This window comes from Oncorhynchus masou, chromosome 21, assembly GCF_036934945.1.
Source record: "Oncorhynchus masou masou isolate Uvic2021 chromosome 21, UVic_Omas_1.1, whole genome shotgun sequence".
In the NCBI taxonomy this organism is placed as follows: Eukaryota; Metazoa; Chordata; class Actinopteri; order Salmoniformes; family Salmonidae; genus Oncorhynchus; species Oncorhynchus masou.
In genome coordinates this window covers 53,309,431-53,316,306 of record NC_088232.1, presented here as the reverse complement: position 1 = coordinate 53,316,306, position 6,876 = coordinate 53,309,431, and the positions used below count along the sequence as shown (strand labels likewise).

Genomic DNA, 6,876 nt, shown 5'->3' with positions numbered 1-6,876 from the left:
GGACTAGTAAAGATCTGTTAATACAGGACTAGTTAAGGACTGTTAATACAGGACTAGTTAAGGTCTGTAAATACAGGACTAGTTAAGGTCTGTTAATACAGGACTAGTAATACAGGACTAGTAAAGGCCTGTTAATACAGGACTAGTAATACAGGACTAGTTAAGGTCTGTTAATACAGGACTAGTAAAGGTCTGTTAATACAGGACTAGTTAAGGTCTGTTAATACAGGACTAGTAATACAGGACTAGTAAAGGCCTGTTAATACAGGACTAGTAATACAGGACTAGTAAAGGCCTGTTAATACAGGACTAGTAATACAGGACTAGTTAAGGACTGTTAATACAGGACTAGTTAAGGTCTGTTAATACAGGACTAGTTAAGGTCTGTTAATACAGGACTAGTAATACAGGACTAGTAAAGGCCTGTTAATACAGGACTAGTTAAGGTCTGTTAATACAGGACTAGTTAAGGTCTGTTAATACAGGACTAGTAAAGGTCTGTTAATACAGGACTAGTAAAGGTCTGGTAATACAGGACTAGTAAAGGTCTGTTAGTACAGGACTAGTACAGGTCTGTTAATACAGGACTAGTAAAGGTCTGTTAGTACAGGACTAGTACAGGTCTGTTAATACAGGACTAGTAAAGGTCTGTTAATACAGGACTAGTACAGGTCTGTTAATACAGGACTAGTAATACAGGACTAGTAAAGGTCTGTTAATACAGGACTAGTAAAGGCCTGTTAATACAGGACTAGTAAAGGTCTGTTAATACAGGACTAGTAAAGGTCTGTTAATACAGGACTAGTACAGGTCTGTTAATACAGGACTAGTAATACAGGACTAGTAAAGGTCTGTTAATACAGGACTAGTACAGGTCTGTTAATACAGGACTAGTAAAGGTCTGTTAATACAGGACTAGTACAGGTCTGTTAATACAGGACTAGTAATACAGGACTAGTAAAGGTCTGTTAATACAGGACTAGTAAAGGTCTGTTAGTACAGGACTAGTAAAGGTCTGTTAATACAGGACTAGTTAAGGTCTGTTAATACAGGACTAGTAATACAGGACTAGTAAAGGTTTGTTAAAACAGAACTAGTAAAGGTCTGTTAATACAGGACTAGTAATACAGGACTAGTAAAGGACTGTTAATACAGGACTAGTAAAGGTCCACTAATACAGGACTAGTAATACAGGACTAGTAAAGGTCCACTAATACAGGACTAGTAATACAGGACTAGTAAAGGTCCACTAATACAGGACTAGTAATACAGGACTAGTACTACTCTTGTGAAAGAAAACAACATTTCAGCATCCTCAACACCCCTACTTCCTGTGTCTATGGTATTAAATCAGCACCCTCAACACCCCTACTTCCTGTGTCTATGGTATTAAATCAGCACCCTCAACACCCCTACTTCCTGTGTCTATGGTATTAAATCAGCACCCTCAACACCCCTACTTCCTGTGTCTATGGTATTCAATCAGCACCCTCAACACCCCTACTTCCTGTGTCTATGGTATTAAATCAGCACCCTCAACACCCCTACTTCCTGTGTCTATGGTATTAAATCAGCTCCCTCAACACCCCTACTTCCTGTGTCTATGGTATTAAATCAGCACCCTCAACACCCCTACTTCCTGTGTCTATGGTATTAAATCAGCACCCTCAACACCCCTACTTCATGTGTCTATGGTATTAAATCAGCACCCTCAACACCCCTACTTCCTGTGTCTATGGTATTAAATCAGCACCCTCAACACCCCTACTTCCTGTGGCTATGGTATTAAATCAGCACCATCAACACCCCTACTTCCTGTGTCTATGGTATTAAATCAGCACCATCAACACCCTACTTCCTGTGTCTATGGTATTAAATCAGCACCCTCAACACCCCTACTTCATGTGGCTATGGTATTAAATCAGCACCCTCAACACCCCTACTTCCTGTGTCTATGGTATTAAATCAGCACCCTCAACACCCCTACTTCCTGTGTCTATGGTATTAAATCAGCACCATCAACACCCCTACTTCCTGTGTCTATGGTATTAAATCAGCACCATCAACACCCTACTTCCTGTGTCTATGGTATTAAATCAGCACCCTCAACACCCCTACTTCCTGTGGGTATGGTTTTATGGACACTTCAGGGAGACGAGCGAGAGTCCAAACTGGGTTTGAGAAGGTAGGGCTCTTAAGTGTTCTCGTCTGAAATAGTCCACTCTGTAAATCAAGGATTTCAACATAATTCCATTTTAGTTTAGAAGGGATTAGCTTCCAATAAGAGAGACAGAGAAATAGAGAGAGAGAGAGAGAGAGAGAGGGAGAGTGAGAGTATATATTTTTCGATGTGTATACTTTGACAACGTAAGTAATAATGAACTTGCCATGTCAATAAAGTCAATTGAATTGAATTTAATTGAATTGAAGAGAGAGAGAGAGAGAGAGAGAGGGAGAGAGAGAGAGAGAGAGAGAGAGAGAGAGAGAGAGAGAGAGAGAGAGAGAGAGAGAGAGAGAGAAAGAGAAAGAAAGAGAGAGGAGATTGTGTTAAGCAGAGTTGAAACAAGGAGAGTTTGGGCTTTTCGTGTTCTGTTTAAAAAAGGCCATTAAACACATTGGAAACTTTCTGTGACCTCATAGCCCCCACTGTCCAACTCTGACCTCTCTCTCATCTCTCAATTCAATTTCAATTCAATTTACTCTCTCTCTCTCATACACAGACACTGACTGTCACGTTCGCCCTACGCAACAACTTCCTCTAAAACTCAGTCCAATCCAATCCAAAATGTTTGAAGTCTGATTCAATGTAAACATCCAGTTTATAAGTATGTAATGCCACTACTTTTCACACTGTAACTGACAGGAACAATTCAACTGTAACATGTTGTTCCCCCATATATCAAAGAAATGAAACTCTATTCTGAATTTGACATATCCAGTTGTAGCTTTGGCACAGAGAAATCACTTCTGGACAATTTTTCAGTGCCATCAATACATTTATTAAAATGTCGCTGTAAATATTTGACAAAAATGTGATGATAAAAATGTATTTCAATACATTTTTTTAAATTGTTTTTTTTATCATGTCCTTCAGCCAGCATAATATTTACTCAACAAACTTAATTTTGTGACATTAAAATAGTCCAAACACTGTATATATAGTAGCTTAACAGCATCTTACAAGAATGTGCATAATATGAGAACAAAATCAGCTTAATAGCTACATTCCCAGTAAAAACACTTATTTAATTTATGTCTAACTTATAATTGTTTTTAAAATGTATATTATGTCAACTTATATTTACTTGGTTGAAATCCAATTCACGGATAATAGACTAGGCACACACATCTGAAACTGAAGGTTTTTTTTGTGGGAGATTCTACTGATATGGATCTAAGACTCGAACTAGTGTGACCAAATGGAAATGAGAAGACAGACAAAACGGAGAAGAAGAAGAAAAACGGAGAGGTTTAAAGTTGGACTTTAAGTGAAGAAGAAAAAGAGAGTTCGATTTTCACTTGTTCAACTGATTTGAATGTGTCTTAAAGAATAACTTAGTCCTGATCATCAAACAACCTCCTGATGATTTTAGTTCCGTGTCAATTTAAATTTAAATTTAAATTAAACACCCCGAATAACCCAATTGTGGGACTAAATCCTGTAACTATAACTATAAGGATAACTAGGCTAATCCATGTACAATCTAAATCAACCAAAGTATTCTATCTGTACCACCGGAGATGTGTGATGCGGATACTATATCTATATCGTGTGATTGGTCGAACACGATATTAGGACCACTTTGACTAACGCCAGGAGCCTTTGTCCGATGCACCTGCCATCGACTCGACTGCCAAAGCGCCTGAGGCAAAGAGAAGGCAACATTTCCTCTTAAATTCTTGTCAGAAAAGCAATAGAAAATTGGTGATACAGTCTATAGGCTAAACACTGACCGCCCCCGTAGCTAAAGAAAGCAATTGTCACTGGGCACAGATCTCAATTCAACGTCTATTCCACATTGGTTTTAATAAAACTGAAATGAAATGACGTGGAAACAACGTTGATTCAACCAGTGTGTGCCCAGTGGATTGAGTCTTAGAGACAGTTTCTCTGTCGCGAACTGTCACACTGGTCCATCTATTATGGTTGACCACTTGCTGTCAAAAATAACATTTCAATAGTGGCCTACAATAGTGTAAAATGTAAAACGCCCAAAAAATAGGCAACAACTCGGCTGAATTTGACACCATCAAACAGACACGAGCACAACACACATATGAATGTAGCAACAGTAGCCAACAGCTGTTATCACAGACAGGAAAGGAGAAGTGATTTTACTACATAAATAGGCTAATGGACGCGATAAACAAGATCATTACAATTTACTGGCGAATGTTACATTGTAACACAACCTCGCATCACACACAGAGAATTATTGTACAGTAGCAACAATGGTCAGCTAGTCTAGCAGTGCTGCTGTAAAACTGCGGAGATAAACAGGAATTATATAGATAGCTGGTGAAAAGGGGGAAGTGAAGCGCGCAAATCCATGCAACTAAATAAACAAATCCGTTATCCAAGGAAATAAGACAAAATAACAGATAATGGATCGGGAGAATATCATGTGAATAAGACAAAATATATATATATTAAAGAGGAAGTAAAACATATATATGCTTCTCTCTCTCTCTCTCTCCAAGCTCAAAAAAACAACCCGTCTCTAATCGGAACGTGACCAAACTCGCGCAAAGTTTAACAAAGTAGGAGAGGTTAAAGAACACTTTAAGACGGATAAATTGATACTTACAATTTGTTTCTAAAGTTGAACCGTAAGCTATATCCTAACAGGAAAAATGGAGGAGCAGTCGACACAAACGGCGTTAGAGCTCTCTCTCTGTCTGATATGCTACAGATGAAGCAACAACACACCGGCATTACCTAACCGCAGACAGGGGAAAGTCATCTCACTATACCGCTTCGTGCGCGCGCACATACATACATACATACAAACTCACACTCACACACACACACACACACACACTCACACACACACACTCACACACACACACACACACACACACACACGCGCGCGCGCGCACACACACACGCGCATGTGAGTGTGCATGAAAGGTTACTTACTCCGTAACGTCAGATGTGAAAATTGAGCTTCTTAGCAAATAGTCAAATACAGAAAACAGAGTCGGTCGTTCACAGGTATGATAAATATTGTAATTTCTCTGGACAGCAAAGAGCGGAGAGTGAGAGAGAGTGAGAGAGAGAGAGAGAGAGAGAGAGAGAGAGAGAGAGAGAGAGAGAGAGAGAGAGAGTGAGAGAGAGAGAGAGATGTAGCTCTTTTGCGCCACTCTCCTTCAGAGCAGGGAAATGTTAGTTGGTTGTTTCTCTCACCACCGTCGGACTGCTAGTCTCATGCTGAAGCGGCTCGTGGAGCAACAAGAATCACTTAAAGACGCCGGGAGGCTAAAGGATGCGCGAAGACACGGGCTGCGTCATCAGCAGGAGTGATGCAAAGTCCTCACCTGACCAATAAGAAACGTCCGCCGGATTTGAGAAGGAACACAAAACGCCTTTAACTTCACACTGGAGAACATGGAGAGGAGACCGGTCCAGCGAACAAACCCAGTCCCTCATGCTATAGAGAGACAGTGGGGAAATGTGTAAGGAGATACGAATTTTTATAAATATATTTGATTTAGGGTACCTCTTATTGTTAAGTATAGAATAATGGTTGGTCAACACATTGAATGTAATCTGAAACGTCAACAATTTTTGTCGTTTGATATGATACCCTATTTTATCTATAGGCCAATGTAATTACAATTGTGTCACTTTTCTTAATTTTGTCCTCGCGTGTCGGTCACAATGAGTGGAAACAGTTTAGTTTATATGCGCAATAAGACCGTTTTTTTAGTCTATATGAGACGGTTTGTTCGACCCAGGGGACCTCTTGTCCCTTTAGAGAAAGGTAAAACAGAATAGTGTCGTTATCAGTTTCCTTGCCAACTGCAAAGCACTTTGCGACACTGACTAAATAAAATGTTATCGAATTGATTTTAATAGCGAACATCGCCATTTGTCTTTCCGTGTCTCCATTTGGCCGCGCGCACCACGGCTCCGACAAGAAGGACAGAAAACTATTTAGTTTAGTTCGTGTCACATGTACATTATAAAGGCTGCATGGTTTAGAAGTTGTTTATAAAAATACAAAACGGAGTTGACATAGGAAAATCTAGAACATAGGAGTCCCACAATGGTATATATCCCACAATATCCCATATCTCACAATGGATAGAAAAAGAATTTGGTCAAAATCTTGAAATTTGACTGCGTAAAGTTAGCCAATGTTTTAAACCTGCACGCCCGATTTTAAGGTTCGGTGTTTGGTGTTTCATTCCTCTGTAGGTCACACAATACCTCTGTTAACCTTTGACCTTATTTACAAACTCTGAATAATTGTTTTACTTTGATGAAATATAAATCCATGTCCCTCTGAGGGGCCATAGAGATGGATGGAGAGTGTTAAGTGAATAAACGGACAACTGTCGAGAAAATGGGTAAATACTGTGAAGTAGCATATAAGCTATTTATCATTTTCTACATTGCAAGTAGTCTTTAAGCACGGTTAAATTCACACAACAATACGATAATTGTGGATAGTCAGATGTATATAATAACTTGTTTAATTAAAACGTTTACATGCTGTTTACATGGACACATCTGAAATCAGGATACTGGTGGGACTTTTGATTCATGCAGAAAATCGCCAATCAAAATAAACCATCTACCACAGTGATCATGCTATTTTTGTGAAACCTTTATTTATTTATTTATTGACTCTTGAGTTCGGACATTCAGTT

At 39.2% G+C, this 6,876-nt stretch overlaps 1 pseudogene; it reads right to left on the bottom strand.

Moving 5' to 3' along the window:
• Window positions 1–4,914, bottom strand: part of LOC135508512 (prospero homeobox protein 1-like) — a 61,292-nt pseudogene extending 56,378 nt beyond the window's left edge.
• Window positions 4,915–6,876: the final 1,962 nt, after the last annotated feature.